The 26,145-nt window shown below is 40.8% G+C and overlaps 1 protein-coding gene and 1 pseudogene across 6 annotated transcripts in view; one reads left to right on the top strand and one right to left on the bottom strand.

Moving 5' to 3' along the window:
• Positions 1-19,382, bottom strand: part of LOC142046603 (uncharacterized) — a 48,396-nt pseudogene extending 29,014 nt beyond the window's left edge.
• The window catches only part of BABAM2 (BRISC and BRCA1 A complex member 2), a 308,342-nt gene that overhangs the window by 139,680 nt on the left and 142,517 nt on the right, over positions 1-26,145 (top strand). The window lies entirely within an intron of this gene.

The raw sequence follows: 26,145 nt of genomic DNA on the forward strand, positions 1-26,145 counted from the left end.
TATCCTCGCCACATGTACCCCTACCCTGAAAAGGGCAGAAAAGAGATACTATGGTGTGTCCCCCACCCCCAAGGGGTCTGAGTTTCTTTTCTCACATCCTCCACCTAATTCCCTGGTGATTCAGGCTGCTATGGAGCTGGCTAGCTAACAGCATCCATTCTCTACTTGTGCTGATAAGGAAGGCAAGAGATTCAACCTTATGGGTTGAAAAGTCTTCTCCTCGGCTATCCTCCAGTTCCGGATCTCAAACTAGCTGGCACTGATGGCCAAATCTGACTTCTATGGACGGATGGTTGATTGTGCAGATAATCCACAACAGGATCGTGCCTGATTCCAAGCTATTTTAGAGGAAGGCAAGTTGGTCGCTATGTCCATACATCAGGCTGCAGTTGATTCAGTGAACAAGTCCTTGCGCGTATTGGTGACTGGAATTGTCATGAGGAGGGAATCCTGGTGATATTTCTCTAGGGAGGTACAGAACAGAATCAAGGACCTCCCTTTTGGCAAATCACACCTCTTCAGTCAGAAGACGGATGATTCTTTGCACTCACTGAAAGACTCCAGAGCCACCTTGTGCTCCTTAGACGTATATACTTCAGCACCAAAGTGAAAATTTTATCATCTGTTTGTTTATGCAATGCTACAGGTGTCCCTAGTTCTGCCACCAGTGAGCCTCCACAGAAATGCCCCAAGGTTCACAGATCCCATCCATCTGTTCCAGTGGTGCAGTTTTCCATGCAACACATTCAATCTTCACATAAATGATATTTCCAATTGCAACTAGAAATCTGTCAACCACTTTGGACCCCAACTCTCTTGCCAGCCATCCTTTTTGGGGGCTGTCTCAAACTATTTCTGCCAGCATGGAGAGCGATAACAACGGATGAGTGGGTCTTGGATGTCATTTGACACAACTATACCATTGAATTTGTGGCACTACCAACTCCTCATCCAGTGTCCCGATCCCAGCCCAAGGATCACTGTCATGCCAGTACACTTACTTTAGAGGTGGACTCACTCCTGCGGAGAGGAGCAGTGAAACTCCCCACAGCCTCTGAGGGCACAAGGTTCTTTTCCAACTATTTTATGGTACTGAAGAAGGAGTGGGGACGGAGACCAATCTTGGATCTCCAACACTTCAAATGTTACATTCACAAGCCACATGGGAGATTGCATGACACAAGTCACTTGGACTGCTCGGGAAGCCTGTATGCACATTAACAGCCTGCAACTTTGGGTGGTGCACAAGGCATGCCATGTGTTTTTATCAGTTGTCTGTTGTCATCTTTTCCTCGTTGTTGGACAACATCACTACAGTTTACTACATAAACAAGCAAGGGGGTGCAATGTCCCCAACACTATGTGCAGAAGCGGTATGTCTCTATATGTCTCTGGAAATAGTGCATTGCACATAATATCTTTCTGTTGGCAGTCTACTTGCCAGGAACCCAGAATGTGATTGTTGAGCCCTCAGATGAAACTTTGCAACTGACCATAAATGGAAGTTGCACATGATGATCGCAGACATTTTTGGTCACTGGGGAACTCCAGTCAAGGACCTCTTTGCATCTCACGCCAACACTATGTGCATCTAGTACTGTTCAAGGGGAAGACTTGATGCCCGTTCACAAGGCAACTCTCTTGTCATCGACTGGTCTGACCGAATAAAGTATGTCTTCCCTCCCCTACCAATCTTGCCACATGTTCTTCACAAATTTTGATGGGAGAGGGTGATGGTCCTGTTTGTGTCTTTCTGGCCTCACCTGTTCTGATTTCCCCTTCTTCTCTGCATGTTGAAGCATCCTCCCCTCCCGTTATCAGTGTTTCTGCTCACATAACGCAACAGCAGACTCCAGCACCCCGGCCCATGGATGCTTCACCTGACAGCTTAATTTTTGGATGGACACCTCTGCTAGCACAGGAGTGTGTGTTAGCAATACGAGAAGTCCTCTCCAATATCAGGGAAGACTCCATGAGATGATCCTACCAAATCAAATGGACATGTTTTACTTCTTGGGCCCAACTTGGAGGTCTTGCTCCTGAGGCTGTGGGCATCCTGATGCTCTTAGGCTATTTTCTCCATCTGAAAGCCTCGAGGCTCTCTCTCAGCTCCATCAGAGTGCACGCAGTGGCTATTGCTGCTTTCCACCCTCTGGCGAAGGGACATTTGGTCTGTCCTGTGACTGCCCGATTCTGAAAGGGCCTTGTACATGAACACTGTCCCATTCAGCCTGTTGCTCCCCACTGGGACTTCAGCTTAGTCCTTATGACATTAGTGAACTATTCCTTTGAACCTCTGGCTTCCTGCTCTCTGTCCCTACTTTTCATGAAGGTTGTCTTCCTGGTTACTATTAACCTCTGCAAGGAGAATTGGCGAACTGGGAGCCATGATGGCAAACCCTCCTTTCACCATGTTCCATAAGAACAGAGTTTCACTGTGCCTGCATCCCAAATTTCTACCAAAAATGGTTTCCCACTGCCACCTCAACCAACCCACACATCTACCCACTTTCTTTCCTAAACCACACAGTTTCAGTGAGCATTGGCAGCTCCACTCCCTCAGTGTACATAGAACTCTAGCCTTTTACTGACAAAGGATAAAGCCATTCCGGAAATCTCCCAGACTGCTTGTCGCCATAGCAGAGAGAATTAAGGGACAGGCCGTCTCTACCCCGAGAATCTCAAAATGAGTCTCAGGGTGCATTGCGTTCTGCTATCAGTTACCAGGATGGTCCCCACCAGATGGGATACGGACCCATTCCACAAGAGCACAAGCATCAATTACCACTGCGCTCCACAACGTGCCCCTTGCAGACATTTGTAAGGCAGCCACATAGAATTCGATGCACACCATTTCTTCTGATTGTGCTTTCGTGCATGATTCTGTGATAGATGCCTCGTGTGGCTCAGAGGTCCTCCATTCCATGGTTCCATCATCTTGCTTGCACCCTCCGCCTATCTAGGTACTGCTTGTTAATCGCGCTCAGTGGAATACAATAGGAACCATCAATAGAAGAAGAAGGGGAGGTTACTTACCTGTAACTGGAAGTTCTTAATGGTCCCTGTCTGTATTCCAATCCCACTCTCTTTCCTATCTGCTGTGAATCTGGTAGATCTGCGGTGGAGAAGGAACTGAAGATGTAGTCGGCCCACCCCACCCTTTATCGCCTCAGGTGAAACTATGAGGCAGTACAAGGCCGCATGTGTGGATTATGAACATTACTACTTTGAAAAAGCTCTGGCTCAAGCACATGACACATGCGGATAACCCGCAGTGGAATACAGATAGGGAGCACATAGCTCTAAGAACTTTCAGTTACAGGTAAGTAACCTCCTGATCTATCCTTTCCTCAAAACTCTCTGTGTGTGTAAATAAGTGTAACACGTACGAAATAATTAATTTAAATGTTGTAATAAGGTCCAAATGAGTGCTAGTTGGCTTTATTTTGATTTTCTGAAAAGAACTGGGGGAATATAATAAGTAATGCTAGCAAGTTCAGGTGTGCATATCCTACTGCAGATTGCTTTGTTGAAGATCAGATAATTTCTTCCAAATGTAATATTTAAAATGAGAACTTATAAAGATTCAGCTTTATAAGAGGGTGTAATATAGAATTTATCTATGCTAAATAGTTTTGTTGCGATAATGGTTATTCCAGCCTTTCAAAAGTCTTCTGACTTATTTGCTTGGGCAAGTAGTGTTTTTGTTTTTTTTGTTTTTTTTGTTTTTTAAATTGACATGTAAAATTTTGTTCCCCCATTATTATCAACATCATGGAAAACAATAACCAATTATTTGTTACCTTGGACTGTTAAATTTTTGTGACAGTATAGCAAGACTTTGTTGCTGGCAGTGTTGTTCTTTGTATCCTCAAAATAAAAATGGAGAAACAAAATGAAGCCCCCCTTCCTAGTGTTAATTCAGAAATTTGTTGGTGGTTTTTAAATGATAAACTGTGTAATGTCTGTCGCAATGTAACTTTTGTTACTTTATTGTCTCTGAAATGTATTTTTAAACTTCCAACAGATCTGCCTGTCAGCAGGGCAGCTGCAATTTTTTGAGTAGTAGTAGCATGTTACAAGGGGAAAATGTGCTGCTTCCTTCTGGGGGCTTTACTTTGGTTCTTTTTGTTGTTTATTGTAATCTAAAGGAAGACATTCAGACTAGAAATGTAAGGTTGCTTTCTATGTATAAAAGTATAACAGAAGTAGACTACCTTATGTGGTCCTTTTTAAGATGTTATCTTTCCTCCATAGGTTTGTTTAAAATTATCCTAATCCACAGTTAATATTCTCCAAACAAAAAACTTAAGGTAGATAATTTAGAGTTAGAGTTGAAGTTGTTCAAGTGTAAACTCCATCACTGCAATCACTAAAAATCAAGGACATCACAAATAAGGGCAATCTTCATTCATTTGCTGTAATACCCACATACCATATTACTCAAAACACTGAGACTCCTCACTTCCACCAGAAAATTGTTTGGACTTCAGTATAATCAATGGTAATATACACTATACATGTCGTGATCTAAAGAAGAGATTACATTAAACTAGAAACAAACTACTGTTCATCACAGATAAGCATGTCAGAATGTGCTCATTTCCAAACACAGCTGAACTGGTTAATGTTCCACCAGTTCTTGAGAACCACTGACGTCTGATGAGGCAAATTATACAAATTTACTGACTCATTTTATTGCTGTTTTCAGATGCTCATGAGCCACCATTTTTTTCCTTGTGAGTAATAATACAAACAAAGGCCCTAGTCCTGCAGAGTAACTGATGCAGGCAACAATTACTAATCTTGTTAGAAGGATATGAACATAGTCCCTATTCTGCTTTGTTTGTGTATTGGTTATGATTTAAGATAATCACATTTATCAAATTTTATACGATATGTCTTATTAGTAAGACAGTTTCAATATGTTGGCCAATTTGTGAATTTTGTCACTCAAAGCTTACTATGCTTTTTATTCTACGAGGGGTCAGTTCTGTTCCCACTGAAATCAATCAGAAGAGAATCAGACCATAAATAAAGATGTTCATCTACATAGTTTTTCTAAATCGTCTGCAACATAAAGGGTAATTATTACGGTTGTATAAAGGAATGCATGTCCTGTGCTTCAGAGGGATAAATGTATACAAAAACTGTGTATGTTAACACAACAGAACCGGTTCAGACAAGTAGAAGAGTTTTAGTGATGCATATGCACCACTATTGTTGTTTTTTTGTGTGTGTGACTCAAGGATCTCAGTCTGTTTAGTTTAACAAAGAGAAGGTTCTATTCTGTTCTATATAGGTTTTTATACTGCACGAATCATCCTAGTATCTGAGTAGAGAGTTAAGCAATGTGACTACACGTTTGTCACTCGATCAGAATCTCTAAGAACCTATATGGGAAACAGAAATCTGACGATAGAGGGCTTTTCAATCCACCAGACAAAGGTGTAACAAGATCCACTGCTTGGAAGTTGAAGTTAGATAAGTTCAGACTAGTAATAAAGTGCAGTTTTTAATAATGAAGGTATATCCATTGAAACAACTTACCAAGGGCTGTGGTGTATTCTCCATCACTGGCAATTTGTAAATTAAGTTTGGATATTTTATTAAAAGATATGCTGTAGTTCAAACAGGAATTACAGTGTATACTAGTTCATTAGCTCGTTCATTTATAAGCCGACCCCCCAAAATGATTAGGTAAAAATAGCAAAAACTGTATGACCCTTTCATAAGCCAACCCTGTATTTCAGGGACTGGCAAACTTTGGCTCCTGGCCCAATAGGGTAAGCCTCTAGTGGGCCTGGATGTTTTGTTTACCTGGAGCGTTCACAGGCATGGAGCCCCTCAGCTGCCAGTGGACATGGTTTGCCGTTCCCAGCCAATGGGAGCTGCAGGAAGTGGCTGGGAAAGGCAAACCGCAGCCACAGGGAGCTGAGGGGCTCCATGCCTGCAGATGCTTCAGGTAAACAAAACAATGTGTTAGATATTCAATGATTCCATAGAGTTTAAAATCATCAAATTTTGGTGTAGACCCATTTATAAGCCGACCCCTGCTCTTTGATGTGTCACTTTTTTACCAAAAATGCTCAGCTTATGAATGAGTATATACAGTAATTCAGGGGTGTCCTAGGACCTGTGTTATAGATGATCACAAGGATCTCTTCTGGCCTTATAACCTACGAATCTGTTGAATATCTCTTGCCATTTCTGAAGCAGTAGTCCTAGCAGTTGGAGCTCAAAGCACTTGACAGACTTTGATTAAACCTCATAACGCTCCCCTACCATAGGAAAGTGATGTAGCATTATCCTCATTTTTTAGATTGGATAACTGAGTCACCAGTAGGTTAAGTAGCTTTTTTTCAGAGTGATGAAAGTTAATGACAAAATAGAAATAGATCTTAGTAGTTTTCACTTCCAGTCCCTTAACTAACTACTGTAGTATATTATTTCCCGTACTAATTTAGTTGTGGTTATCACCCCGTACATAGTATTTTATTCATTAATAGGCAAGTACAAGCCTATTACTCTGTGCTATTTTTTTTGTTTTGTTTAGTTGAATCTTTGTTTATTATGGTCAACTTTACAAAACTTGGAGATCTCACACTCAACAAATACTTTAAATGTTTGAGTAACATCCTTTTAATTTCATGGTTTTTGGAGAATCTGATTGTTTCTATTCAGGCCAAAGTTAATAAGTCCTCAACTAGCTTATTTTAAACATTAATTCATGCTGGTTTTAATTGTAGGATTCCCATGATGTACTTTTTCAAACTGATTAAATATATCAATTAAGCATGACTTGCTGTGCTAGGAGTGTTTTTTGGGGGATGAGTTTAGGCTTGTTACTGTGTTGTATGCTATGTTTTAACACAAGTCTATTGTGGGTTGTTTTTTTTTAATTTCTCCCACACTATTCTGTAAAAGAATATCAGAAAGAACCTGAAGTTAAGGTAAAGAATAATTAATATTAGTTAATGCAGCAAACAAACTTGATCTGGGTACATAAGATCAGTAATTGTATTGATCGTACCAAACTATAATTAAACTCAGGTAAATGATTTAAAATATTTGTAAACTAATTTTAATTCAAGGAACAATGTACAAAAGGGCCTGTGGGGGCTTTCAGTGAGACTTAGTTTATGACTGCACTACAGACACTACTATGTCTATAGTGCCATAGTGTAGACACTTGCTATAGTGGCAAATGGGGGGTTTCCATTGCTGAAGTTAATCCATCCCCTCTAGAGGTGGTAGCTAGATCGATAGAAGAATTCTTCTATCGACCTAATGGTGTCTATACTGGGACTTAGGTTGACTTAACTGTATCTCAGGGGTGTGATTTTTTTTTTTGAAGTTTTAGGTGTAGACCAGTCCTCAGACATCTAATTGCCTAAGTTTCCTTTGAAAAGGGGACTTAAGCTCCTAAATCTCTTACAGAAATTTTTCCCTAAATCTTTTGTTGCAGCTAATTGTATTCAGCCAAAAAGTAAAGTAAAAGCAGGGGGAGAAATCCAAGCCTTTCCCTCTATCCTAACAACAAAAACTCATATCCAGGCTCTTATAATCTCACATCTTGATTACTGCAATATACTGTAAATCACATTGAACTTCATGAAATCTGGTTAGTCTGCTGATAAATAACCTCATGCCACCCTCCTCATTTGGGAAAAAAATGTGAGCTTTGTATTATGTCCAGCAGATTAAAAAATCTGGGCTGTCACTGAACAAGGAGTGTGAAAATGTGTTCCAGAGTCAAGTAGACTCTGTGGGAAATGTTCTGCTGGCAGTTTCTTCTCTGTTAAAATTCCACGGTTGTTTTGAGGCCCACAAGAAGAAAATTTATAAAGACAAAGAAAACAGAAAGAAACACCATCCCTCCCCCCCTCAAAAAAGCACTTCTGGATTTTCCAAGCATATTTTATGTGTCTGTCTTTTTAGACAGTAAACTTTTAGGAAAGGGTTTGTCTTCATTTTTGTATATGGTACAGCACCAAATATATTGTTGCCACTAAACCAATTATTATAGCTCTATTAATAATAACGATATTGACTTTGTTAGGGTTAAAGTGATACCGATGGGAACCCAGGTACACAGATACTACAATACCTTCAGAGAAAAATGTCTTTATGTGGGTAGAATATTTACCCTTAATTAATGCTGAGGTGTTTCAAACTGTTCTCTGAATAGACTACAGCAAACACCTTGAGGAGAAAAATATAGTGAAGTGTCCAGACATTGGCAAGTTCCAGCAAGAGAAGATGCATATATAGAAGTAAGCATGTATGTGGATATAGGATGGTGCTAAGGCAGTCTGATGTCAAATATGTGCACTATTTCTTAATGAAAACTAGTATGGATAGGTGTGTGTGAATTACAGATGGATTTCCTTTCTGGATGGACTCAAACAGCTGAAGTTGCTGGCAGAAGGAAGCCAAATGAACATCACAAATGGAGTAACCATTTAGAAGAGGCATGGCCGATTGAGACCAGTATTCAGTTGGAGGAGGATAAAAAGAGACGGAAGAGTTTCAGCAGGGGTGTGAAGAAGGAAAATAGGTAGGGCTGTTGATTAATCTCAGTTAATTCAAAAAAATTAATTGCGATTAGTCGCAGTTTTAATCACACTGTTAAACAATAGAATACCAATTGAAATTTATTAAGCATTTTGGATGTTTTTCTACATTTTCATATATAGAGTATTCTGTGTTGTAATTTAAATCAGTGTATATTATTTTTTATTACAAATATTTGCACTGTAAAAATGATAAACCAAAGAAATAGTATTTTTCAGTTCACCTCATACAAGTACTGTAGTGCAATCTCTTTATCGTGAAAGTGCAGTTTACAAATGTAGATTTTTTTGTCACATAACTGCACTCAAAACCAAAACAATTTAAAACTTCAGAGCCTACAAGTCCACTCATTCGTACTTCTTGTTCAGCCAATCGCTAAGACAGGTTTGTTTACATTTACAAGAGATAATGCTGCCCTCTTCTTTTTTACAATGTCACCAGAAAGTGAAAACTGCCATTTGCATGGCATTTTTGTAGCCGGCATCGCAAGGTATTTATGTGCCAGATATACGACTGCTACTAGAATACAGTGTCCAGTCCTGGTGTCCTCAATTTAAGAAGGGTGTTGAAAAATTGGAGAGGGTTCAGAGAAGAGGGATGAGAATGATTTAATCAACTTGATTGTTTGAGTGATTGGCTGAACAAGAAGTAGGTCTGAGTGGACTTGCAGGCTCTAAAATTTTACATTGTTTTATTTTTGAATGTAGTTTTTTGTACATAATTCTACATTTGTAAGTTCAACTTTCATGACAAAGAAATCGTACTACAGTACTTGTATTAGGTGAATTGAAAAATACTATTTTTTTTTTACAGTTCAAATACTTGTAATCAAAAATAAATATAAAGTGAGCACTATACACTTTGTATTCTGTATTGTACTTGAAATAAATATATTTGAAAATGTAGAAAGCATCCAAAAATATTTAAATAAATGGTATTCTATTATTGTTCAACAGTGCGATTAGTTATGCGATTAATTGTGATGAATTTTTTTCATCGCTGGACAGGCCAAAAAATAAGTATAGAGCCTTTAACTTTAGATGCAAACAGAAATTATGCCCTTGACAAAACAGGGAATGGTAAAACAAAGAGGTTAAAGGTCATCCCTGTGATGGTCAGTTCTCACTGGGAGCATCGACTGGTGGTTAGGGGGGTCAGGCCTTAATGCAGAAGGAGGTTGGTAGGGAAGCCTGGGCCTTCCAACTCGATAGGGCTCAGGCCTAGGGCCCTATCAAGGTTACCAAGGGTATGGCCTTAAGGCTGCCCTCCCTGTGCCAATTCCTATCATCCACTCTATTGTCCAAGTTTTGCAGTCTGTTGTGAAAAAGTAATAGAAAAAGATACTAACTGCACCTTCAGTCTGTCTGGGCCCAGCAGGTATGGTTCTCTTGTCCAACAGAAGGCTTCTGCAGCACCCCTCCTCACAAGTGTCCAGGGAAAGTCCTTCTCTCAGCCGCCTTCTGAGTGGTCTGCGTTCCTTTTGCACTCCATCTCCATCTGGAGCATGCCCTGCAGGTGCTACAGCTGGGTGGGGTCATCTGTGCACAGAATTGCTCTTTAACAACTTCAGTTCTAGTGCGGAGTTTATACACCCTATCACAGTCCCTAAAAGGGAGCCACCAGAAAGGCAAGAAGAGGCAAGATTAGTGACTTGATATTGACAGACATGCTCTGGTCCATCTTTGACCTATGTATAGAGAACAGGATAAAAAATTGTTTCCCAGGTGCCAGAGAGATTATTTCCTGAAGATTGTTTGAGAATCTCCCCTAAATATTGGTTATGATATAGACCACAATATTATTAAAGGCAAAGTCAGTTTTTAAAAGGATGGATTTAAGTATTTGGCAAGAGAACTGAAGACTGGGTCAAGACCGGTGATTTTGTCAGAGGTCCTTCTGATGCCAAATGTGAGTGAAGGCAGGAGCAGCTACTACTAGAGACCAGTCAATAAAAACACTACAGTGTAGAGAGAATGTGTATAGATTTCAAAAACAGTGAGGAATGCCTGTTATGATAGAAGGCAATTCTGTGGTGTAGACAGATTACACTTTATCTGCTATGGATGCTTTGCCATGTGGGTTAAACCCTGGCAATACTTGTTAGGTGGGCTTTAAATGAGACAGGAATAGACTAAAGGGGTTGTTCCACTTGGTTCAGTAACCTGACATGTGAATAAAACAGACGTTCGTCATTTGATAACTAAAGGTCAATTATATTTGTAAAAGAATATGCATGTATGTATCTACCCATAAATGTATATATACCTAAGGCTAAAAATCCCAAAATGACCATCTGCAAATATCTGAAGAGCATACAATGGTATAAGATTGTGCAAAGGAAGATGTAGATTAATGTGATGAAATATCTTCTAACTCTGAAATGTATACAGCTGTGGAACTGGTTCCCAAGGGAACTGGTAGAAGCTGCATCTATTGAATCATTTAAAAGTAGTCTAGACAAAGCATTCAAGAATACACTGTCGCAAACAACAATGCATTGGCAAGGGAAGGTACCCAGGAGTTTTATTTCCAATTTCTGTAGCTTTATGGAGCTCCTCTTAACTTATGAATTAAGGCTATGGATATTTTGCTGAAGATTTTTATAGTTTATTTCCCTGTTATGTTTTTATATAGGTAAAAAAACACCATGTTAGAGTTATGCGAACATTCTCAATGAAACTGGAACCACGGTGATTCTTATCTGATTTGGGGGTTTCATTTAAAATTTCATTAAATATTGAGCAATTCCATGCGGATTGCAGGTTTTGAATCATAATCACATAAAATTAGCAAAGAGTCCTGTGGCACCTTATATACTAACAGACGTATTGGAGCATGAGCTTTCGTGGGTGAATACCCACTTCGTTGGATGCATGCACATAAAATTAAGCATTTATTCATATCATAAATGTGAAAACAGTGACAGTTTAGTCAATTTGCAACTTCAAAGGCAGCCTAGTTAAAGAACACAGATCAGGTACGCTATAACCCTGGTCACTTAAATAAGAACTGTTGCCTTGTGAATGAACTGCAAGCAACAAATCTGTACTGTAAGAAGCCCTACTACAGAAATTAGAGTAATCAAACCCCATGATCATATGGGTCTGTCATGTTTTTGTGATGTCATTGCAGAAGAAATACCAGCATAAGCCTGTGCAGTTGAAAAGGAAAAGTAATGTATTAGATGTAGTGTGTTTGTTTGAATGAGTGTCACTTCCTTGCAGTAAGTGTGCCTTTATGATGACATAAAGATTAGTGTGTTATTTATAGCCCCTAAAAATCTTGTAATTCAAATAGTGTATATGGAGTAAGTACACAAACTATTTCCTCCCTTAGCTGTTGAGTTTTATTTATTAAGTCTCCATATTCATTGCTAGTACTTTGTAAGATTGGGCCCTATGATAGGACATTCTCTGGATTTCTCATCATGTTGTGTCTGGTCTATTTCAATTTCAATTATAAGCTCCTCAGGAAAAGGATCATTTCTTCTTTAAGTCTCAAACAATGCCAACACACTGTCAGTACTTAACAAATAATGCTGATAAATGTATTAATTGTTATTTAATTGCAGGGAGGGTTAGTTTTAACTTGTGGCTAAAACACACAGTACACTTCACAGCTACTGGCTAACCAGTGTATCTCAACCTTGTCAGCTTGGTGATTCCTTATTTGAAGTAATAACTTTTCACAACCCCCCCCATACTATACATTTACTATAACAATAAGAGTAAAAATGTATTAATGATAACAGTGATAATACTTTATAAATTTGTGTGTGTATTTCAAGATGTTGAGAGAGAATCCTTTACCTTGAAAGGTAAGAATGCGCAAGGAGTGAAGGAGTGAAGTTTTCTTTGCTTTAGATTTTAATACATTTTTCACTGATTAAGGACCCACTCACTGAGAAAATATACGATACATTTCTGTCAGTTGTATGAATTTATATCTATTCCATTATCACTGATATGTCTGTTTTCTGATACCTAGCTATTACTCTGTTTCGTAATGTACATAAAACAACAGAAAAGTCAGGCTGGACTTGAGGCTTTTGTACATTATTTTTTGGCTTCAGACATTGCATATGTGTATTTTATCTCCAGTTAAAAGCCCTTGAAATTAAAAAGTGGAAAGCCTTTTTCATGAGACTCTCAAGGCATGGGAAGTGATTTTAAAATGCACATGCAGTAGAGACAGGTTGCTAGTGACAAAGTGAGCAGAAAATATGTGTTAAGAGTCAAGTTGGATAAAATCAGTTATGGCAACTTTTTAAAAAGTCTGGAAAGTGCATGCGGATAAAGGATGAGAAAAAGAAGAAACTGAGAAGTCTGTTAACAGCTATTATGTTACTGATAGGCTTGGAGCTGTTCTTCAACTAAATTCGAATCAAGTTAGGCTTTATACTATTATACCAGTGTTTCCCAAACTTGGGACACCACTTGTGTAGAGAAAGCCCGTGGCAGGCCGGGCCGGTTTGTTTACCTGCCGCATCCGCAGGTCCGGCTGATCACGGCTCCCACTGGCCGCAGTTCACTGCTCCAGGCCAATGGGAGCTGCTGGAAGTGACATCCAGCACATCCCTCGTCCCACGCTGCTTCCCACAGTCCCCTTTGGCCTGGAGCAGCGAACCGCGGCCAGTGGGAGCCGCAATAGGCCGGACCTGTGGACATGGCAGGTAAACAAACAGGCCAGGGCCTTTTCCCACACAAGCAGCGTCCCAGATTTGGGGAACACTATATGAGACCGACAACATGTCAATGGTCACACTAATTAACAGCAATGAGTTAAGCTTTTTTAAATTTATTATTTTAATTTTTAACAGGAGCCTTGGTTGGACCTTTCTTTCTTTGCCCCCTGAGTTTTTTTGGAAGCTATTACGGCTTTCTACTATAGATTACTAATAAGGTGCTTTTCAAATCTCCATTTGAATTAACTAAGTTCAAAGAACTACTTTTTGTGTGTGGGTGTGATGTGGTGTGGATCCCAATGTAGGTGTTCATGCACCTGATGTGCGCAAGACTGGAGTCTCTTGAATAACAGTGTTCACCAGGTTCCTCATGGGCCCTGTGTGTCTGTCTGCTCCCATGCGAGGGAATAAAGTGCTGAGTGGCTATAACCTTCCCTCCATTATCTCTTACCACCTGTGTCAGCAAGACATAACCCAACAGGTTTCTTACCAGCTATTCTTGCGAGCTTCAAAACTTATATTTCATAGAGAATTTCTGAAGAACTTCATCTTCTCCCCTTCTTCCAGTTGAATATCTTCCCTCTCACCAGGAAAAAAAAAAGTTTTCTTCTTTCTTCTACTTCTCTCTGGCAACCTTCCCCTACAACTCTTTATACATCAAGGTGAACTCATTGCAGATTCTAAGCTGCTATGGTTCAAATTCTATCGATCCTATTACTGCATCATCCCCCTCACAGATTGACATATAGTCAATGTCTGTTCTGCTTGGGAAAAAGCCAGATCCAAGACAGGTTCTTAGCAAGCTGGCCCTTTTTCCTAATCTTCATTATTTTGTTATACCTTCAGCCTTTTTGAGGGACCAGAAGATTTACACTGAAGATCACTTGAGCCTCCACTCATTTGTATACCTTCTGCAGCCTGGCATGGCCATCCTTGATCTGTTCCAGCAGGAATATGGCAGAATCCTTTGTCCTGACATGAAGGACAATCAGTGGATTTTTCCCCGCTCCCATCAAGATTTTTTTGAGCCGCAGGTCCATATCTCACATCCTTGTTCCAGGTGGCTAACACATCCTTCTGGATCTGCTCTGGGGACTGGCCTCTTGATCCTGTTTAATAAGTAATCCCCAGTCCGATAACCTGTCTCTTTCTGGAGAATAGAGAGGAAATTAAAGAAATTCTATAAAAGGGTCAGATGCTGACCAGAGCAGTGTTTCAAGCAGTTATGGATGCATTTAGATGACTACAAGGTCAGTAGTCACAGCAGTCAACATGAGGAAGGTCTCACTACTGTTAATGTCCAGCATCCCAAAGGATGTACAATCTACCATAGAGGACCTTCTCTTTGAAGGGATGAGACTTTTTAACAGCAGAATGGATTAAGTGCCCCATTCCCTTAAAGACTCATACATCACAGTATGGCCCTGAGGAATCTGCACACCAGCTCCTTGCTGAAATCCATACAAATGCCAATTCCAGCAGAAGCAGAGACTGCTGACCTACTCCCAAGGTTGACAGTCCAAGTACCCCTTGAGGAAATGATCCTGATATTCCAAAAGTTACTCATCCTCCTCCTTGGTACCTCTCAAAATCAGCAGATATGATGGGAGTGTTGGGAGCCACATCACAGCCAATTTAGTACCTGTTTACCAATTTAGTGCCTTCTGAAGTCTCCTTTCCGCTGTGGTCTATCATCACAACCAACAAGTAGGTGTTGGACATTGTTTCCCAAGGCTATTCCATTCATTGCCACTGCTTACTGCTTACACTTCCTTGTCTCTTTTCATGAGGTCATGTTGCAAAAAGAAGGTACTGGCCTTGTTGCTTCATCTAGGAGCCATAGAGGAAGTACTTCTGAAGTATGGTGAAGAGGCTTCAACTCCTAATATTTCCTTATTCCCAAAGAGAAAGGGAATCTTTGTCTTATCCTAGAGCTGAAGAAACTGAACAAATGTGTTCTGTCTCAGCTTCAAAATGGTAATGTTTGCCTCCATTCCATCTCTACAAGTTTAAGAATGGTTCTTGGCTCTATCAAGGTCCACCTCCCAGCAGTCTCAACCTGCCATGCTCCTGTACAGACATGTTATGTTGTCTTTCCCCCAACAGTATCAAAGTTCCTCAAGAGCCTGTCAGAGAACCTGCTCTTTCCTGGGACCTCAGTATCATCTTTTTGATATTCTGGGGGGGGGGGTCTTTTTATCCTCTTTCAGAATGCTTCTTACTTATCTCACTCAGAAGATGGTCTTCCTAGTTGGTATCAGTTCACACAGGAGAATGAGTGAGCTCCAAGCACTTGTGGCTGACCCTCCTTACACAACATTTCATGGGGACAAGGTTGGTCAGAATTCTATCTGAATCTGTTATTGTATCTGTCTTTTCAAGGCCCCACTCTACATCAGGAGAGAAGTAGTTACCATGCTGGATGTTTCCAGAGCCATACTCTACTATATTCACAGAACCAAACCATTCACTCTGTCTTCTTGTTTATTTCTGTCTATATCTATCCATTCTTAGGGTATGTCTACACTACGAAATTAGGTCAATTTTATAGAAGTCGATCTTTAGAAATCGATTTTATACAGTCAATTGTGTATGGCCCCACTAAGTGCATTAAGTTGGCGGAGTGCGTCCTCAGTACCGTGGCTAGCATCAACTCACGGAGCAGTGCACTATGGATAGCTATCCCACAGTTCTCACAGTCTCTGCTGCCCATTGGGGTTCAGTTCCCAATGCCTGATGGGGCAAAAACATTGTTGCGGGTGGTTTTGGATACATGCCGTCAGTCTCCCCTCCCTCCATGAAAGCAACGGCAGACAATCATTTTGCACCTTTTTTCCTGGGTTACCTGTGCAGATACCATAGCATGGCAAGCGTGGAGCCCACTCAGCTCACCGCTGCTGTTGTGAGCATTGTTAACACCTCATGCATTATCCTGCAGTATATGCAGAACCTGGCTAAGAGACACCAGCACGAGGACAATTGTGAGGAGGACATGGACACAGATGTTCCTGAAAGCACGGGCTGTGACAATTGGGACATCATGGCGGCAGTGGAGCTGGTTAATACAGTGGAACGCCGATTCTGGACCCGGCAAACAAGCACAGACTGGTGGGACCGCATAGTTTTGCAGGTATTGGATTATTCACAGTGGCTGTGAAACTTTCATATGCATATGGCCACTTTCCTTGAACATTGTGAGTTGATTTTCCCCCATCCTGAAGCGCAGGAATACCAAGATGAGAATTGCCCTGACAATTGAGAAGCGAGTGGCGATAGCCCTGTGGAAGCTTGCAACGCCCGACTGCTACTGGTCAGTCGGGAATCAGTTTGGAGTGGGAAAATCTACTGTGGGGACTGCTGTGATTCAAGTAGCCAATGCAGGCACTGACATTCTGTTATCAAGGGTAATGACTTGGGGAAATGTGGAGGTCATAGTGGATGGCTTTGCTGCAATGGCGTTCCCTAACTGTAGTAAGGTGATAGACAGAACGCATATCCCTATCTTGACACTGGACCACGTAGCCATCCAGTACGTAAACCGCAAGGGGTACTTCTCAATGGTGCTGCAAGCACTAGTGGATCACAGGGGACGTTTCACCGACATTAGCGTGGGATGACCGGGAAAGATGCATAACACTTGCATCTTTAGGAACTCTGGGCTGTTTGAGCAGCTGTAAGAAGGGATTTACTTCCCAGACCAGAAAGTGCAGAATGGTGGTAGAATGTGCCTTTGGACATTTAAAAGATCGCTGACACTTTTTGCTGACTAACCAACATTCCCATTTTTATTGCTGCTTGCTGTGTGTCCATAATATCTGTGAGAGTAAAGAGGAGATGTTTATGGCGGGGTGGGAAGTTGAGGCAAAGGAACTGGCGGCTGATTTTGAGCAACCAGACACCAGGGCAATTAGAAGAGCACAGCTAGGCGTGCTGTGCCTCAGAGAGGCCTTGAAAACCAGTTTCGTGACTGGCCAGGCTACGGCATGACAGTTGTGTGTGTTTCTCGTTGATACAAACCCACCCCCTTTGTTGATTTTAATTCCCTGTAAGCCAACCACCCTCCCCCCTTCGATTGCAGCTGGCAAAGGAAATAAAGTAACTATTGTTTTGAAACCATGCATTCTTTCTTTATTAATTAAAAAAAAAAGTGAGGTAACTGACATGGTAGCTCAGGTGGGGTGGGAGAGGAGGGAAGGACAAGGTCACATTGCTTATTGTAGCCACACTACAAATCAAAACTGTTTGAATGACAGCCTTCTTTTGCTTGGACCATCCTCTGGAGTGGAGTGGCTGGGTGCCCAGAGTTTCCTTCCCCCTCCCCTCACGTTCTTTGGCGTCTGTGTGAGGAGGATAATGAACTTGGGGAGGAGGCCAGGCAGATATACAGTGGATGCAGGGGAGGGTCTGTTCTCTTGTTGGCTTTTCTGCAGCTCCACCAGATACCTCATCATGTCCATTTGCTCCCCCATTAGCCTCAGTATCACCTCCTGCCTCTGCTCATCATGCTCACTTAATGCTTTCCTGGCCTCTGCCACTGAATGCCTCCAAGCATTCAGCTATGCCCTATCAGTGGGGAACGACTGCATGAGCTCGAAAACATGTCATCGCGAGTGCATTTTTTTCGCCTTCTAATCTATGATAACCTCAGAGACAGAGATGATAGGGGGACCATAGACATATTTGCACCTGCGGTGGGATAAAAAGGGAGAGTAAAATTTAAGATGATACATTTCTGAAAACAAAAGGGAGACTCTTTCACAGTGAAGCAAGCAATTCACAGCAGATAGCATGTGCTTTAGGTACAAGATCATATTTTGCCTTTTTTATTGAGCGCCTGCCGGTATGGTGACACATCACACACGGCAGGGCAACAGAATTTGGTTTCCAGGCAGTCATGGTAAGCCAAGGGGTACGCGAGGTTGGCTTCTTATGCCTTCATAACGTGTGGGAATGGTTTCAAACTGCAGCGCCCTCCTTTCCCATAGCAAGCAATGCTGGCTGGGTTTCGCATTTAAAAGGAGGGGCTGCGGTTTTCAGGTGGATGTGCAGCACACACCTTCTCCTCCCCCCCCCCCCCCCCCACGTGGCTGTTCTCCAGGATGATCCCTTTTAGCCAAGCATGAACAGCCCAGCATGAATGAGGTCCTTTTACTATTCCCTTACAAAAATTCCCCTATTTCAACCAGGTCTCCATGAATGATATCACTCTCCTGAGGCTAACACAGAAATATATAGACCAAATGTTGCTTGAATGCAACCAAAACCCAGGACCATTCACTGCCATGCTTTGTGCTTCAACGATTCCAGACTACTTGCTTGGCTGGTAGAGTGCCCTACCGTGGAGGATGAAATAAGGCAGCCCTCCCTAGAAACTTTCTGCAGAGTTCTTCCAGGAGAGCTTCATGGAGATGTCCCTGGAGGATTTCCGCTCCATCCCCAGACATGGTAACAGACTTTTCCAGTAGCTGTACTGGCCGCAAATGCATCCCAATTCTTCAGGGCAAATCAAACATTAAACACTATTGCTTTTAAACTCTGTATTGTAGTTACAACTGTGCCCTCACCAGAGGTGCCTTCTCCAGCATCAGGTTTGAGGATCCCGCCTTGGGAGGGTATTGGTTCCAGGGTGATGAAAAGGTCCTGGCTGCCAGGGAGAATGGATTCACCGCTTGCCTGCTGCGCATTCTCTTCCTCCTCTTCCTCATCCATAAAATCATCTTCCCTGTTGCGTGAGACTCCCCCCTTGCAGGTGTCCACGGACAATGGTGGGGTAGTGGTAGAGTCCGTGCCCTAGAATGCCATGCAACTGATCATACAAGCGACATGTATGGGGCTCTGACCCGGAGCAACCATTTGCCTCCTTTATCTTTTGGTAGGCTTGCCTGAGCTCCTTAACTTTCATGCGGCAGTGCTGTGTGTCCCTGTTGTAGCCTCTTTCCACCACACCCTGTGCAATTTTGGCATATATATTAGCATTTCTTCTTTTTGATCGGAGTTCGACCCACACAGATTCTTCTCCCCATACAGCAATCAGATCCAGTGTCTCCCTTTTGGTCCATGCTGGAGCTCGTTTGTGATTCTGGGGGGACTGTGTGGTCACCTGTGCTGCTGAGCTCGCCATGCTGACCAAAAGGGAAACAAAAACGCTGTCCAGAGCAGTCACACTGGAGCACTCTGGGATAGCTCCGGTAAGCCAATACCATCGAATTGCATCTGCACTACCCCAGATTCGACCCAGCAAGGTCGATTTTAGCGCTACTCCCCTCACTGGGGAGGAGTACAGAAGTCAATTTTAAGAGCCCTTTAGGTCAGCGGAACGGGGTTGGTTGTGTAGACACATTCATTTTAAAATCGACCTAACATGGCTAAATTCGACCTTACCCCATAGTGTAGACCAGGGCTAAGAGTTAGGACATTTCATCACAGAAGGTATCTAAGTGGATAACACAGTGTATCTTGGCGTGTTATCAGTTGGCTAGTGTACCTCTCTCCCGCCAGATCTCAAAGCTCAAATGGCATCCTTTGCTTGCCTTAGAAATGTGTCAATATCCAAAATCTGCAAGGCATCTGTATAGAGTAAACCACTGACCACTGTCAAATATTATGCATTGGACTTAGCCACCTGGGGAGATGCTAAATTTAAGAGAAGAGTATTACAATCACTGTTCAAGGGATGCAGCTGACACTCCTTATCCCACCATCCAGAGGAGTAATACTTGCCAGTCACCTTGGTGGGATCCACACTGACATGTACTTAAAGAAGAAAACATGGTTACTTACTCTACAGTCACCGTGGGTCTTCAAGTTGTTGTCAGTGTGGATATAGGACCAACCCTCCATCCCCACTTTTGGAGTCCTCAGCTAACGTGGGTTTTGAAATGCAAGGGAACTAAGGGGGAGTTGTGGCTGCTCCTCCCCTTATGCCCTCACACTGGTCCATAAAGAGGCACAACAAGGTAAATGCATGGCCCCAACAGACACAACTATTCAAAATATTCCTGTCTTGCATGCATGAAGTGCATGTGCACATAAAATGTGCTCTTCACTGACTACACCACCTTGAAGAATTTCAGTTACTAAAGAGTAAGTAACTGTTCTTATTCTTGTGTAAGAAGGGGAAAAAACAGACTGTTTCAACAGGTTCTTTTGGTGCAGCTTAGTCCATAGCAGTTTCATAGCTTGTGTTCTTTCAGGGTTAGAAAATTTCAACCATACTGGCTCTCGAGGAGTTTCCCACTCTTCCAGAGCTGAGTGCAAATATTGACAAGGAATTAAAACAAATATTGCCCCTTTTGAGACAACAATCAGCATTGAAGAATGATGTATTCCCACCAATATCTGAAGAGACAAATTCCGTCTGGGGTTTCTGGTTATGACATGATTTCATGGCATCACTGTGTCACCAGATGGAATCATAATCTGTTACAATATAATTTAGTTTTTTGCTAACATATGTTTGTTTAAAAATACAAATTCCAGGCTTCTTCCTGCTCTACTGCCCTCTATCTTGCTTTGCTTAAAAAATGAAAATTCAAGATGCTGGCCACTGCAAAGGCATTTTACTAAATTCCTTCTACAGTAGGATATGTCTCCAATAGCCAGTGTAAGGTGGTAAATTCAGAATGTTACTTTACTGGATGGCATACACTGACCATCATTTCTGCTTCATATGAAGACATAATATGCACTATGCTGGTGGTGTGACTTCCTCCACAGACCTTTAGTAGAGTAGAGAGCCAATGCTTGAGACAGGTTGAAGGTGTCAGATTAGTACCCTTTGTTTACCACACTGTATCGTTTAACACAATTACATTTTGTTTTATAGACCCAAAGGTATAACATAATAGTTAAACACCAGGTATTAATGTGAAAAATAAAACCTGTGGAATTTCTATTGGACATTTTAAAATGTCCTTTCTTTACTGTTTTGATAAATAAAAAAAATATTTCTTACAGTTAAGTCCTGTTCCATTTGTCATACACTGATTTATTTCTCTTCCACAAACCATCTAGTCAGAGTTTTGTTTGTTTCCTTGTTTATCAAAATCATCACAGAATAATGATGTAAATCATAGTTTTGGGATTTGTTAGCTTGAACGCACTGCTGATAGATCAGTTTTCCTTCTGCAGTAGTAGAGGGTAAAATACCACAGGATATGCTTTTGTTCTTTTTTCTTTTTTTATTTCTTGGCAAGAGTGATGAATTAAGAAAATGGAAAGATAGATCAGGTAGATAATCCAGGGAACGTTCACCACTAGAGTAGGGCTTTCTTAATGTAGGAGAACTGTGAACCTAAACTATTGAAGTGTGAACTGCAAAGGGAGAAAATAAGTTTTTCCTTTTTTAAGGCTTCTTTATTATATACAAACAAGTCCTAAAAGCCAGGTCTAAATGAGAAATTCTGCTAGGGTTTTACATTAGAAATTTAGGTCTTGTCTGCCCTGGAACTCTGTGAACAACTGGAGAACTAACAGATGTATTTCACAAAAGACCAAAGATGAACACTTGAGAGGGGAAGGAATTTTTAGACTTTTTAAAACTCGTTTTTGTTGTTGTTTGTGTTAATGTTTGTGTGAAAGGGTATCTTTCTTAAAGATTCAATATCTCCCTTTCAATGAATGGGTGAAAAAGCAAAGGTCTCAGTTACATCCAACAAGTATTTCACTAAAACCAAAAAAGGTACATACTTGATTTTTTGATATTCTTTGAGAGAGAAAAAAAGTGGTAGTAGGTAGAGGAGGGAACCTGGTTATCTTTCTTTCAATGGGAAAGATCTTTAGCACTTACCTTAATGCATCATTAATAAGCAAATAAGGGCACAAGCCCATTTAAAAAAAAATATCTTGCTGGTTACTTTTTCCAATATCCTTTTCTCTGTTCTCACAGTTTGAGGTTACAGTCAGTATTAATGTCTTGTGTGTTCAAGCTTATTTGTTAAAATATGTATTAAATCTGGTACAGCAGTTCTGTCAATAGAAAAGTAGATCTCCGTAGATAATTATATTTTCCGTGCATCTTAATACATATATTGATATATAGTGTTATCAGATAGTAATCAAGTGATAGCAGTTGTGTGGAACTTGAGCATGGAACACTGTCAGAAATTGACAAACAACCAGACACAGCTTGTTGGTTTAATTGCCATTGAGATATTTGTGCCAAGTTCAGGATTACCCACCCAGTTATTAAGAGTGTTGTGCTCTCATTTATCTTTTATCACACATTAAATGTTTTTAATGAAACATTTTTTATTTAAATTAACCATGGCAGGACTTTTTTGCATTCTGCAAACAAATAACAGACTCACATAACGGAGTTACCATCACTCTTTAATGGAGAGGAATCTGTTTTCCTATGAATGAACAAGTGCATCCTGGCTAAACCTGATTAGTTAGTGGGGTGGCACCTGGGGCAGGAGATATAGAATGTGGCTTGGGAGACAAGGAGAAAAAACAGGCCAGAAGCAGGGAGGTGTGGAGACCCCAGGCTCAGAGGGAGGCCCTGTAGTGCCCCTGTGGTCATCGTCCTGTATAAGGGGCAGAGAACTGGAGAGGACCACGGCTGAAGGAACCAAGGGCCTGCAGAGTGATAAAGTGGATGTTTCCTGCCAATCTTAGTGAGTGCTGGGTTGAAGGAAGGCCAGGTGAGCAGCCTTATGGCCACCTTCCCATACAAGGGTTGGGGAGCTCAGATATGAAGGACGCAAGACAGACAGACATTTGCATTATTGTGTCATTTGAGCCTTTGAACTCTATTAGAGGATGATGGGTATAAGCCAGTGTCCTCTCAGTTTGAAGGAAGATTAGGAACTGAAGAGTTGAAAGTGACAAAAGGCAAAAGAGATATGTTGTGTTACAATATGGGACTTTAGTTTATGCCGTTGAGATGTGTATAATAGTAAATTACCCCATGACCAAGGTATTTTCAGCCGAAGAAAATGCTGATGAAGTGTTTGGAGGGACCCTGAAAGGTGGGGAACTGAGGCCAGCCACCAGCAGAGCACATTCTTGCATGAGCGAGCACCTGAGGATGGCTTGGCATGTTATAGTTGCATTTGAGTTGTCTCAAAATTTTTTTAAGTGTAGGGACAGTAGGTCAGAGAATTATAGATGAAGATATGTGTTGTAGATGATTTCGTCCAGCCAATGTGAGGTTTCTTCCCTGTCTTGCCTTTTCTAGTCCTCAATCAAACTATCATTAAAAATTCATCTTCAGGCAAAGTCCAAGCATGGACAATTTCAACCCAAAGATGAATGTTTCTCAAAGTTATGAGCAATTAACTAGAGCTGTTAAACTGCAAAAACAGTTGGTAAACATTTGTTCAAATTCAAATTGGCTGTCTGGTGCAACCATATTTGTGCCTCTTTATATTCATTATTTGGAAATATCTGCATGAAAGGGTTTTTGTTCACATGAAAGTTTGATGAATGCCTGTTGTTTGTACAAACAGTCCTATTTGCATACCCAAGGTATTTGGACATGAAGCAATATATTTCCTAAGTGATTAATCACATGCCACAAATAGCGAATCAGTAAAATGATCAGTTACTGAATGACCAATAGGCTAATCATTGTTCATGTAAACTAGTTGGGGAAGACACAACTCAGGATTGGTTTGTTAACCGTTTATAAAAATGAAAATTAATTTGATATATCTTCAGTGAGTAACTGCAATTCTTGAGAAATGTGGGGGTGCATAGCCTTTGGGCATATTCTTCATGCTACCAAATCTCAGATCTTGTCTACCTGGGGATATTTACTGGTATAATTATATTGGTATAAGTATATCTTGTAATTATACCAGTATAGCGCCCCATGTGGACGCTCGTATTTCAGTATGAGTGTCCTCACAGGGAATTATACCAGTATAATTATGCCAATAAATGTCTGCATGTAGACAGGACCTCAGAGTCAGGACGTTCGTTTTGACATTATAGTTGATTGGAGTACATTTTCAACCTATCATTACTGGGCGTTGTGCACATAATTCCTCCACACCCTGAGCTGATGTGTGTGTATAAGTACAAAGGGTAAATTTACTCTGAGATGGGCAAGTGGCAGAACAGAGCAAGCATGTATCTCAGATACCAAGGAATAGCTCGCAGAATACTGTGAAAATGGAGTGTCCGTCTGCAGTAGTATCCATGCCTCTGTCTCAGTATCCAAATGGTTTAACACATAGGTATTTTGTAGCAATTTTGTGCACAACTCAGCGTTTGTCATTGTGAGTCTGGAACTGGAGCAGGCACGTCTTCTGACTCTATCCAGATATGAAAATTACTTAGGGTCTGTTAAAAGAGAGCAGGATGGGTTCAGTAAGATCAGTATATAAATATAAACACATGCTTGTATGATGTGCTTTGGCTGCTGGAATGGATGGGCGGAAAGATGGGAGGGCAACTTGATATAATTTTAAGCAAACTTCAGGTGGCTCTAATTTACTCCAGGAACCAATCTGGTTTCTGGCCAGCCCCAGGATCCTAATGCCACAAAGGCATTGCATTTCCACTTTTGCCTCCCTTACCTTAGGACTATGCCTAACCCAAGAGTCCAGAGTCTCTGTACCAATATCCTTACCTTTGACCTAAAATAAGTACTATTTTGACATCAGTAATCTCAAAATATAAATATAACACACATTAATTTCTTAGATTATAAATTCTTTGGGGCAGAGATAGTTTCTGCTTTTTTAAATCTGATGAAGTGGGTATTCACCCACGAAAGCTCATGCTCCAAAACGTCTGTTAGTCTATAAGGTGCCACAGGATTCTTTGCTGCTTTTACAGATCCAGACTAACACGGCTACCCCTCTGATACTTTCTGCTTTTTTGTGTTTGTACAGAGTCTAGAACAATGGGGCCTCAAACTTGTTTATGTCTTTGGACACTGCCATAATAGAAGGACAAAAGAATAATAATAATAATAATAAATAATTAATGGAGCCCTTCTTTAAAACAATTATAAAAATATGTAGGTACATGTTAATCTGCTTCAGATACAGCATATCATACATAATCAGCTGTGTGATGGACTTTTCCTATTAAAGTACATTTTACATTATTTTCAAAAAAGAGCTTTTATGAGTATTTTAACAAAAGCGACTACTTCAGTTGGTAAATATATTACCGGATAATATTTCCAGCTTAACAATATACTTTAAAATATTTTAGATACTGAAATCAAGATAACAATAACTAATCAGGCTGAAGGAGAGAGCCTTGAACGCAAATACATTTGTTTGCTTGTTTTTATCTGACATTTTTATTATTCGTCTTTTCCATCTGTAAAAACTTGGTACTTCCTGGTTCACTGAAGGTATCCGAGACTAAAACTTCATACTAGAGTTCTTGGTGTGATCCATGTAATATATGATATTTATGATTCCCCAGAATAATCTTCACTGAACCAGGAAGTAATAAAAGAAGTTTGTAGAGAGGCATAAGAATGGTTTAAAAGTTAGTCTGAGTTAAAAATGCTTTCCTGTGCTGAACCTCCTTCACAGTATAGATGTAGGAATAAGCGCAGAAACCTGTGCTTCACCTCATTTTAGTTTTTGCTTTGTACGTTTCCTCTAATGTTTAATAACCGTATAGCTGAACCATTCCAGGAGGGGTTCTAGGCGACACTCTTATCAGGGAAATATACTTGGAATCCTCTTTGTTATTATTTTATCAAACAATTTATGTTTGTTTTTGTCCGGACCCAAAAAGGTTGGGTTCGGTTAAGTTCTTTTTGATCCAGTGAGGAAAGAACCGCGAGACCAGACAAACTGGTAAACTTAAACAATGAGTGATCTTTATTGACTGGGATAAGAACACAACTGGGGCTGGGGAGGAGCACTTTTACCAACTAACAGAAACAAAGCTATTTACATGCAGAAACA

This window comes from Chelonoidis abingdonii, chromosome 3, assembly GCF_003597395.2.
Source record: "Chelonoidis abingdonii isolate Lonesome George chromosome 3, CheloAbing_2.0, whole genome shotgun sequence".
NCBI classification, from domain to species: Eukaryota; Metazoa; Chordata; order Testudines; family Testudinidae; genus Chelonoidis; species Chelonoidis abingdonii.